Here is a 12,269-nt window from a genome sequence, read left to right as displayed (position 1 = left end):
GAACGCTGCGGCTCTACGTGTGCCCCCGGGGCGAGCGGCCCCCCGCGGCACCGGCTGACCGCGCCGCTGCCCGGGGGCCGGCGGAGCAGGTGCCTCCGCCCCGGAGGCGGGAGCGTGTGCAGGACACGCCCGGGACAGGCCACCGGCGGAGGGGCGGATTTGTCTGTGGACTGTGTCCGCCGCTCCGGGGCCACGGTGCGGGTTCTGCCGGGGAGGGCATTTGTTCTGCCCTGTGTTGCCCCGCCGGACAGAGCATTTGTTTTGCCATGTGTGTTCCTGAGGCACCGTGGAGTTTCTCAGTGTTTCCACTGCAGGCGCAGTCGCTAGAAGTGGGCTTTCCAATGCCTACAAGCCCTGTGTGTCACTTCTAAACCTCTTCATTCCTGGCTTGAAACGTAGGATGAAGTACCGGCATTATAAGGGGACCATCCAAGGACTGGAGTGTCTCTTTTATGAGGAAAGGGTGAGGGAGCTGCACCTGTTCCGCTTGGAGAGCAGACGATTGAAAGGGGACCTCATCAATGTCTATAAATACCTGAAGGGAGGGTGTCAGGAGGATGGAGCCAGGCTCTTCTCGGTGGTGCCGAGCAGTAGCACAAGAGGCAACAGGCAGGAACTGATGCACAGTAAGTTCCACCTGCATATGAGGAAGAACTTCTTTATTGTGCAGGTGACCATGCACTAGAACAGACTGCCCAGAGAGGTTGTGGAGTCTCCCTCACTGGAGAGACACAAGAACTATCTGGATGAAATCCTGTGCTATGTGCTCTAGGATGACCCTGCCTGAGCAGGGAGGTTGGACCAGATGACCTGCTGTGGTCTCTTCCAACCTGACCCATTCTGTGATTCTGTCCAGTCAGGAGGGGTTTGATAACCACAGGGGTCCTTGACACTAGGAGAAATCGAGGGGGTCTAATGTTTGGACTCCTACACCCTGAAAAGGAAAGCTCTTAAAGTGCCTGATTGCAGGGTAAGTATTAAATTGCTCCACCATCTGGAAAAGTTATTTTAAAGGGAAAAAAGAAAACAAACCACCAGTAGTGATGTCTGGGCTTGGATAGACAAATCACTTCTATAAACACCATTTCCATACATCTGTCTTCTGAAATAAACATTTGAGCAATAAGGTGCTTCGTCACAGTTAAGCTACTGGAAGGCAAAAAGAATCAATGACTCTGCAATGTGTTCCCTGCTTCTATTCCATTACATAAAGCCTTCTCATCTGGTATCAGTTGTGCTCAAGTTCTGCAAAAATGAAGGCCATTTAGGAGAACACATGCTAGCAGCTCTCCTAGATGGATTTAGCACTGGTCAAGATCTTTGCTTATGCAGAGGAGTTGTATGTGAGGCATGGACAAAGAATCCTCTAGGAGCATGGAGCATGAATTTCACACCAGCTGCTTTAGGTAATCTTATCCTTCAGATCACAGACCCAGCAAGCACGTTGGACAATCATACTCTTCTGTTGTTTGCAGCATGTATTTTAGTCTTACTGAAGTCTCAAGATTCAGTGTAAGAGTCATCTGAATGAAATGTAACAGTCTGCAACACAATAGAGACCAGACTGGTAATATTATCAGTGTAACCCAATACAAGTGAATCTGTAAAGCAGCACAGTTGCTGCTCAGGACCTGATGTCTGTTCTGTATGTATGCAGAGGTTCCACTTCTCTGGACCGGTGGCTGAGGTGCATTAAGTGAAACCCTGGAGCAGATCTTCTGTTTTGGTTTTATTCAAAAGAAGTCCAGGTTGCTTTCTGAAACTGTGTCAAGTTACAAAACAGAACTCAATATCAATCCAGATGATCAGGAGATTTACTTCTAAAATACACTCTCATCTGAATCCTAGTGCTACTGTAGAGGCATCTTTAGAGTGCAACTCTCACTTAACTTGAGCTTCAGAAGCTCTTAAAGGCAAGTTACTCTCTGTAGAGCCCTACAGCCTGAGTGATTGCATATCCATGCACACCCTTGTATATTGTGATTGCCCTCTGATAGGAAGAGTTTGGGACTGTCTAAGCCTTATGCAGTCTGTCCCCTACTTTTATACTGCACCTCCTCCTATGATGTACAGGAACTCACTCCTTGAGTCACCTATCTGTCTCCAGTAAGGCACTGCCAGTGTTGACATTCATGAATAAAACTTGATAGACTAGATAGCCACCATTCTCATTTTGGCTTTTAGTCACATGTAATTTAAACAGCCTCCAAGTATACAGCATCCACAAAACTTTTTAAAAAGTGAAAAATTATCCAGGCTTTTTGGAGCTCCATTTGAACGGTCTTCAGTTCTATTCTCTAGTCTTCCATAGAGATCTCAGCAAAGCTCACAGAAAATCTTAACCTCATAAAAATAAAAACTTCCACTCAGATGTGTAAGTCAAGGTGAAAGTCTAAATGAAGCAGAATGTGCAAACACTCTTGTTCCTCTTTTTTTTTTCTTTCAGTCAAGAAAATCTTGAGGCACACTATCATACCAGGCTCAGCCAATCTTCTTCCTAGCCAAACCCTTCTTTATTATGCATTTTCAGACCTTTGAAAGGAAACAACTCCTTTGTGGGTGGGTTTTTTGTGCCCAGGTCCTTTCTAAAGAAGTATCTGTTGAATCTCTTCATGGTATTATAATAAGGACTAATTAGATTGTAGGCTACCATTAGCCTTTATGTGTTCCCGTGGACTTCATACTCCCTGTCTATTAAGAGACAAGCACCAAAGTCTTTTGTGAGTGTGGTTGAAGTGGGTTTGCAGTGGATATTATTTTCCCTTGGATTTGGTCTTAATTTTTTTCAGCAAAGTAAAAGTTACAAGTTTACTAATTTCCCCTTTATATTGCTATATGACTGGAACTTTTTGGTACTTTGTAAAATGTTTACATTTTGAGTTTTTGATTAAATGCATAAGTGATAGTAAGGTAAACTATAATCATGTGCAATAAGATATTCAGTGCTGTCTTGTGATTTTTCAGATCCTGATGTTTAAATATTTGTATGTAAATTATGGAAAGCCTCAATTTTTGTAAGTCACATACTGTAAGTTTACTTGAAAGTGGGAGTTTGACACAGGTCATACTTGTCATTCACTAGAGATGAGAAACGGCTTTAGAAAGGAGAGAGAGTTCCAAGCGCTGGTGTGTCTGGGATGGGAGATGTTAGTAAATGCTGTCTACTATGGGGGAGGAAGCAAGATGCTTAAAAATCTTTCAGAGAACTGAGTGGAAAAAAAGAACTAAAAAGGTAGGTTTCCCATCCAATTGTATAAAATGAGTAGCATAATGTTTTTGCTACTTGGCACCTTAGCAGAATAAAGTATAACGTCTTGGAGTCCAGGTTTTAATCTTTTCTGTACAGGGTAGCAGATAAGAATGCTTATGAATTTTCTGGTGGTTTGTGAGAGGTTTTTGTTTATTTGCTTTTCTTTTTTTTTTTTAAGGAATAACATTTGAATTTCTGAATAGTGTTTTATTTTGTGATTATCAAAGATATTGGGGAATGGCATTTGAGAAATATTTGAAGACCTGTGAGGTGCTTTTCCTTAAGCAGTTGCTTCAAATGCAGATTAGCTCTTTACGAGGAATTATGCCTCAAACAATTCCCTTCAAAGCAATAATAATAATAATAAGCATAATAATGCATGATTGTACTGATAGGAAATTGGTCATACTGCCTCAACACAATGTGTTCACGGTAATGGACCTGATACTGCAGTTTCTAATATTAGAGGCACACAAACTCTGCCAAGGTAAGGGTACTTGGATGTATGGGAGTGTGACCCCAACGTAATCAGACAAAATTAAGTTTTCTTGAAATGAACATAAGTAAAATTATTGAAAAATTGCAAGTTAAAAATCAGCAGAAAAATGTTGAAAAAAGGTTGTTTGTTCTCAAGAGAAGAGTTTTTAGAATATCAGAGGAGTATTCAACTCAAAATCTTTGGTAAAGACTGTTAGCTGCTGTAACTAGGCTCGTTGTTAATAGTACAAATAAAGTTTAGGCACTTTTTCATTTCTTCATGTACTTTGAATAGGTATAAATGATAAAGATTAAAGGATGGAAGAAAAAATAATAAAAATTAGAAAACCACATTCATATTCAGTATAAAGAATCTCTAATAAGACTTCTGGAGCTACTTGTTTGTATTATTTGTGTTATTACAGTTTATTGCCAATTTACTATTAAATTTAGGTTTAAAAATTACAGTGAAGTTACTAATTTGGTGTATTTTCTACTGCATATTTTACTATCTATATATATTTAACAATGGGAAAAAGAGCTGGAGCAGAGATGGCCAGGAGATAAGTGGAACAATGTTTGGGGCATCTGGAAATTAGGTCACCCTCTCTGCAAGTTAAACCTGGCTTCATCCTAAAAAAAACATGAACTTCCTTGCTATAAAAATGAAATGAGCGAGAAGACTCACTGCATTCATCTTCCCTGTTAAATTATCATTTCCCAAAGGGATGATTTTATAAAGAAAAAGCCTTATTGTACAAATCAGGAGTTTTGAATATGTAAGTGACACTGGGACTGTGTAAGCAGATTAACTTTTCTCCACGTTTGAATCAGATGGATTGTGCGCAACAAAGCTGTTTCACAGTTAGGATTTAATGTCTTAGTTTCATATGCTTTCTGCTGATTACATTGGTCAGTATTAGGGCAGAAAGGGAAGGCAAGTAACAGGCCCTTGAGGCACAGAAGAGCAGTACTGACTGTGATTATTCCACCTGCCCACAGATCATATGGCCCTCTGTAAACCAGAGGAAACATTCTTCTGCTGTAGCATGCAATCTCACAGAAGGATGTAGCCTTTGGGAAATGGTTTAGGTACATGCAGTGCACAGTTATAAATTACCTGCTGTCCTGTCTTAAAAGCTTACACTACATATACCTATTGTCATGTTGTTCTGCAAAACAACAGGCTGGATATGCAGTATTATTTTGGAATATCAGTGAATAGTAAAAAAGCAGAACTGTTTGCCATGGGGAAATATGACTCAGCTTCTTATTCGTTAAAAATGTGCAAAAGAAGTCAAATTTTTCAGAAATAATTATAAAGCCAGAAAATTTAACCCTGTGTGTAACTGCATACTAAGTGTCTGCCTTCTCTTAGACCCTTTTGATAGAAGACAGTCCTGACGTAAGAATTTTTACCAGCTACCTTTGAAACACATGAAATTCCATTTGAATGTAAGAAAATGCTGTTTACTCTCAGGTTGGTTGCATATGGGAACAGATTCCTCAGAGAGGCTGTGAATTCTACATCTGTGGAGATATTCAAAACTACCTAGCAGGTCTGGGAAACCTGCTGTAACTGGCCTTGCTTGAGGAGGGGGATTCAACAGTAAGATCTCAATATGTGCCTTTCAACCTCCACAGTTCTGTAATGTGTTAGTGTAGGTAGAGATACATGTGTGACTAATGCATAGCTCACCAAGTCTGCCTCAACTTTCTAGATTAAAAATTGTTAAATTGTAAATTTAACAATTAATTTAATTTGTTATATTTAACAACAATAAGTTAAATTGTTGATTGTTAAAATAATTTCTCTGATGGCTTAAATCCCCTAAATGCATCACCATGCTATGTCCTCTGAACACCTGGGCAAAGGAGTTAGAGGTGGGATGAGAAGGAATGGGAGTGATGCAGGTGCTCCACACCACTTCTGTAGCATTGCTTGCATAATAAAGTTATATAATTGTTAATTTGTGCTGGAGACTTAATATGTGTATTTTATGAATTGAATTGGAAGAAATCTCTACCCTAAATTGCCCATCAAAAGTTGTAGAATTATTTGTTTGCACCCTGTCTCTACCCCAAATTCTCATCCATAAAACTGGAATAGTAAAACTTTCTGTCTTGTGTCCTGACTGAAAGTTCATCTCAGCAAGACCTATTTCTTAATTTATTTTGAAATTATAAATATGTAATTTTACTTCACCCAGTTCCATCCTGGACTTCTAGGAAACATGAAATACTAAAAGATACAGAATTTTGTTAAAGAAACAACAGATTATTTTCTGTGACAACCAATTAATAGGCAGCACTGGAAAATATAATAAACGTGAAATATCTTCTGTTGTGAATGAGTGAATTTTCTGGTTCAGCTGATCAAGGGAGAGCAGTAATACATATCTCATACAACAACCAGGATACAGAGAGGGTGTTTTGTTCAGTAGCAGAGACAGCACTGGCTAACAAGGACAGTAGTAACTGAATACCTATCTCAAAAATTTGGCATGGTCCTTTTTTTTTAACTAGTTTGGCTTTGATGATTTTGCAGAAGCTTGTATGGTGTTTGGGCTGCGAAGCAAACCTGGAGGTACCTCCCATCATCTGCCAGCCCACCTGCAGGGGATGGTGATCATTTCCAATTCTTTCTCTCTTGGTACGAGTGACTCTCAGTGGAATGCCACACTTCTGGCTTTTTGCTATCTGCCAGACAATACTACAGCAACCAAGCTCTCTCAGTTGCCAGCTGGAAGCTCTTGTTCTATCTAATTTTTTATTCTAGTGCTCACCCTCAAAATGTCTTTTACACAACTTGTGGAAACTGTCATTTTTCAGTATGTATCTTTCCTGTTGATACAATCTACTGCTGAAGGCTTACATTTACCTGGGCTAACAATGGCAGGGGGTGTCTACCGTACTGTGATGATATTGCACTACAGATAGATCCATAGGATGATTTTCCTGGATACTGATGCTTTTTTGAGTTGTTTGTTTTATTTCTCTATGTATCAAAAATGTTTGGTCAAAGCTCCATATTCTGGAAAAGTAGAACATAAGCAAGAAATTTTTGGATAAAGTATCTTCATGTCTCTGGAGCATCCTCTTTTTCCCTGCCTTTTTAGTTCAGTCTATGGCTATGCTGATGGATTAAAACCCTTCCTTCTTCACTCATTTACACTCTTCCAGCCTCATTTCAAATCTTGTTCTTAGACACACAAAACCACTGTGAATATAGTAGACAGAAAACTATTCCTCTAATTTCCTCACTTATTAATCTGCCATGTGTCTGTATTTCCATAACTAAAAGCCTCTTTTAAAATTAGCCTGAAGAAAAAAATCCACAGTAAAAAAAAATGTAAGTGAAAAGGGATGGAAACTCTCATATTGATGTGATACAAAAACTGAATTGCAAACTGGGTTTAGGGAAACAACCATGAATAACTTTCTCTACTGTTTGTTCAGCTTTGTATGTTTTTATAGTCTGATGATCATTTGAGATTAATTGCATAGGATAGAAAGATAATATGCATTAAAGAAGAAAACTAAGGGAGAAGCAGGAGGTCTAGACCAGCCTCCAGAAAGAAACCAGTTGTACACTACTGCGTACCTGAGCTCTTACATAAATCACCACAAATGCATGTGTGAATAAGTGAAGACATTGAAATTACTTCAGACTTTCTGACAAATACCTTTTTCTGTATTATGATTACTGCTACCCACTTGCTAGAACAAAAATAAAAATCAAAATATTTTGAAACAGTTACATCATGAGAATCTCTCTAGAAGTGAAAGAAATAATCATAATCATAATCATTGCTTTCCTGCATGACAGCAGTGTTGCACAATATATGTAACCACTGCAGGGACACAATGGGTGCTTACAAAGAAAAACTAGTACTTAATATCCTTGGGAAAAGTTTGGCTGCCACAGCTCCTGCCCCCAAATCTCAGATTCAGTACTGAATGGACTAACCACAAGTCACTTTGCCTTTTTTTTTTTCTGTTTATAGAAGGAACACAATTGTATACACTTCACGGATGCATCATGAAAAGACAGCAATTTAAGCAGATGTGAAGCAGCATTATTATAGGGCTTACCAGTATGATTAATAGCTAATAAAGTGCAGTCGAATAAACCAGAAGAGGCTGAATTAGGATGTCTTTGCTGGAAGTAACCTCGGAGACTGTAAATATGATAACTAGGATACCTTTGAAAGCCTTTAGGTGCCTTTTTGGAGTGTATTAACTGATAAATCTGACTACTTATGCTAGTAATAGGCAATTGCTAGGGATAATTGAAAATGCTCAGGACTTCCATTATTTTACTCAAATATTCATGTGCATGAGTTTGAAAGAAATTCTTTTTGTGAGCATTTTGCAAAAAATATAATCTATTCTCAAGCATCTTGAAATCTTCCATGAACTTACGCAGCCACTGACCTAGCAGCTTTATAATTTATGAACAGCCCAGATGGCACACTGTGATTCAGAACACAATCTAAATCTTTGGAAGACTCCATTTAATTTTGGCTGGTTTAGATTAATCACAAAACTGTCCTCTCTCTTTATGTTTTCTGAACCTAAGCAGTCCCAGGTTTGAGATGGTTTTTTATTTTGGTTTTGTTTGGTTGGTTGTTGTTGGCATCCTAATATAAGAGATGTCCTTCTTATCAGAGCAAATTATATCATGAATGTTTCCAGAAAAGATTGAAGAGAGGGATTTTTAAAATTTCAGACATTTCTAAGGAAAGCTGAGGAAATTCTGTATTTTTCACCTTGTCACTGAAAACATATCCAAGTGTGTATATTTTCCTGGTAAGAGATTCACTTCAGGACAACAGCTTGCTGCTTCTGAGAGCACCAAACAGATATGATGGATTCAGATGGAAGAACTACACAAGTTTCTTTCAGGGCCAACATGCCTGGTTAAAACCTTATCAACTGCAAGATATAATGATGTGTGTCTTAGGAACTGCTGGTCTGTGATGAGGATAGGGTGTTATGCAGGTGAATGCAAATAGCTAACATTTAGCATTAGCATAAATTTTAAATGGTTACCTAAGTCTTTATGAACAGAATCCTCTTAATATAGAAGTCATTGTTTTAAGATGTTTAATATGGTGGGAACACTTAAGTACTTCTTTTCCACTTATTTGATATAGTTCTTCTATCCTTCATTAATAAATTAGCATGTCTAAAAAACCCTGTGCTACTTTTATTAAAATTAGTCTCTAAAGATTTCTGATTCAACTAACCATCTAAATTTTTGTCTGGTTTTAACAGCTTCAGTGGGCCACAGGTGAAAATTTGACCCTCCTTCTTCTGGATGTAATGGTACAGCTTACAATGATGATACATGATCAAGCCTGAGCTCATGTAACTTATTAATTCAAGGCCAGTGTTTTGGCATCATGAAAACATTAAAACCAATGCATAGTGTGTAGTTTCTATGCCACAACTGGAACATAATAAATTGTGAGAAACATCATTCTTCTCTCAATTTGAGCAGATATTCTTAGTTTTCACTAATGTGCCACGAAGTCGAAAGGGAAAAGAAATAAATGAGCAGAATATTAAAGCGAAACAAAAAGCATCTCAGAATGAAAAGTGTGCATGCAAATGGAAGTATGTGATTGTGGCAGGAAGTCCTCTGCCTTTTTTCCAGATTTTGCATTATTCTCTAAACTCTAAAATTACAGCAATAGATCAATTAATTTTCATAAAACCAAAACAAAACCCACTGTTATTAGGTTGAGCAGATATACCATGTAGAGTTTGTTACCATTTGCTAATTTTCAATTAATTTATTAGGATCAGCTCTCATTTTTTAATTTTCAGTAATCAGAGTCACTCTGTTATGAAAGCACCTCTGCAGTCTAGACAGTACATATTCATTTATGTGATAAAAAATGGATAAACACTGAGTGGGCCATTAGCCGTTAATGCAGTAGATTGATTCCCTGCAGCACATACTCTCCATCCTTGTTTTAGCACTTATGCCACCTGTCTCTTGCACTTACTGTATGATGCTTCAATAATGTGAATGGGGTTCCCTGATCATTCCTAATTTAGCTCATTTTATCATCTCATAAGTAGGTTGGCATTGCTCTGACAGATGTGCAAATCAAAAGGTGCCTCACTATTACCGTTATGATTTCTCTTATTAGTCTGCCCAATGTTTTTTGCACAATACAGATTACATGTGGGTAACCAGATAGAATCAGTTGACCTGTTTTCTTTCCACAGATTTCTGTTTTAACATATGCTTTGGCTATGTTGCTGTGACAAAGACAATTTTATTTCAAGTCCCTGCTTTCATTTCCTTCAGCTATAAGAACAGGGATTCAAATGGAATTAAACCAAATAGACAAATATCCGTAAGTCACCAGGACAGGTTGGCATTCAACCAAGATTTTGAAGAGTTTGAAGGTGAAATTGCAGAACTGCTGGCCAAGTTGTCTCACAAATCTATAGAAAGGGCTGCTCTGCCAGACTGTCAGAAAAACTTCCACCTTCAAGTAGAAATTTGTGATTGTAATGCACTTCATTATGTACTGATCAACAGTATTTACATATGGATTTGTTGGAAATACATGTATACGGTTCAGTAAAATAAAATTCTTCCATTTAGGTTCTAGCAGACTAATTAATGATTTATTTGTCCTTATGTAGTGCCTTTGTTTTTACTTTGATGTTCCTAAGATGCTTCTTAATTTTGATAGCTCATTGCATTCAGTCTTTCTAAGGGTAATACAATATTCAAGTCCTGCTATCCTGTTTTGCATGGTTCCCCCAGTTCCTGGTGTTCAAAGTGAGAGGTCTGTGGCTGCAAGTGGATAGCAAATTGCCATCTAACTGTTAGTCTGTAAGGGGATATGCGAATAACTTAAATGTGAAAAACCTTTTTTTTTTATCTGAAACATTATACTGTAGGAAATGTGTGTGAGAGAGAGCAGAGGAAAGAATGGACACGAGCAACTGAAAGATGAACGTTTGTCCCCAAATAATCCAGGGGTTAAACCAATCCCCAAGTATATGAGAAAGTTTGGTTTAGTTCTGCCCAGTAGCAGAACGGAGTAGAATCTGCAACTTTGACTTGTTATTCTCTCCAGCGTGCTAGAGGATATGCTTGAGTGGGGAAGGGTTCTAATTATTTTTGGTCACTGTATATTTTGCATAAATTATAAAATACTTTATTTTTGAGATTTGTGTTCAGGTATGATCTCTGAAGCAGGACTGAGGGTATATTGTGACCTTGGCTGTTGACAGCTTGTTTTGTGCAAAGGAAAAAGCGTCAGCTGTAGAAAATCTTAACTATCCTGTAGCTTAGCCATTAAGGTGGTCATGTGATGATAGTGAGAGAGCTAGTTAGAATCTACTCTCTGCCTCATTCATGTACATTCATAATTTTTTAGCCTTGTAGTTAGGTTACTCTCTCAGGCAAAAGCTGAACTTGTGATGCTCATATCTTGGGTAAGCATTTTAACTCTTAAAGTATTAACTGAAAGAGAGGAAAAAAAAAGATACAGAGAAAACCCTCGTTATTCCTGTTGCAGTTCTGTGGATACAATCCTCCCCACTTCCCAAAAGCCTCTTGCAGTCAAAAGTATTCAAGCATTTGAACAAATATTTGCAAATAATTTCAAGACTATTAAAAAAAATGCAGTTTCCTGAATTCAGTATTCCTTTTAACTTGCTTGATTCTACACAGGAACAGCTAACGCATTTTCCTCCTGGATGGGCACCTATGGCTTTCCTGAGCACACAAAAGATTGTTATCAAAGAAAATCCTAAAAAATAGCTCTACTGAGAACATAAAAAAAAGTCATTTGCATCTTAGTATGCTAGAGCCAAGAACAATGCACTATGGCCAGAGATTTCAGGAGGTCTCCAGCACTTCGAGCTGCAGTTTGAAGAAGGGAAACATAAACCAGTCAGGTTAGTGTAAAGATATATGAGAAATACAGGGCTCCAATTCAATACATGTCTCAAGTTCCACATACTCTGAGACAGTTCTTTCAGATTCAATTCTTCGTAGGGAAAATTGTTACTACAAGGTGTTTATTCAGGAGAATTATGGCATTCTTCTTCCTGAGTTCATTTGTCTTTTCTATGGACAATTATTGAAATTAGCAATTTCTATTAGCCAATTTCTATTTCTATTAGCTAATTTCTATGGAAATTAGCAATTTCTTTGATTTGACCCAATCGAAAATTAGGTTTTTTGAAAGGCTTTATTTTAAAAAACTGACTCTTTTTGTTTCTTTGTTTGTTTGCTTTTTGTTTTTGGCCAGCATCTGAGTCTTGCAGAACTATTACTGTGATTAATATAAGAATACTAGACTTTGGAACCAAAGTTCATGAGGAAGATCTCAAAGTGATACCACTGGAACTAAACCAAACATTGGGATGAAGGTTGTTGTTGAAAATTATAGTTGCTGCTTGCCAGAAGAACATAATTCATTAGGAGTATCAGAAAATTCCCAGCGTATATGCCTAAAACTTGACTGACAGGGCTTAAAAAAATGATGAAATAAAAAACATC

Source organism: Lepidothrix coronata, unplaced genomic scaffold (genome assembly GCF_001604755.1).
Source record: "Lepidothrix coronata isolate B3197 unplaced genomic scaffold, Lepidothrix_coronata-1.0 Scaffold123, whole genome shotgun sequence".
Lineage (NCBI taxonomy): Eukaryota > Metazoa > Chordata > Aves > Passeriformes > Pipridae > Lepidothrix > Lepidothrix coronata.
This window is presented reverse-complemented; position numbering follows the sequence as displayed.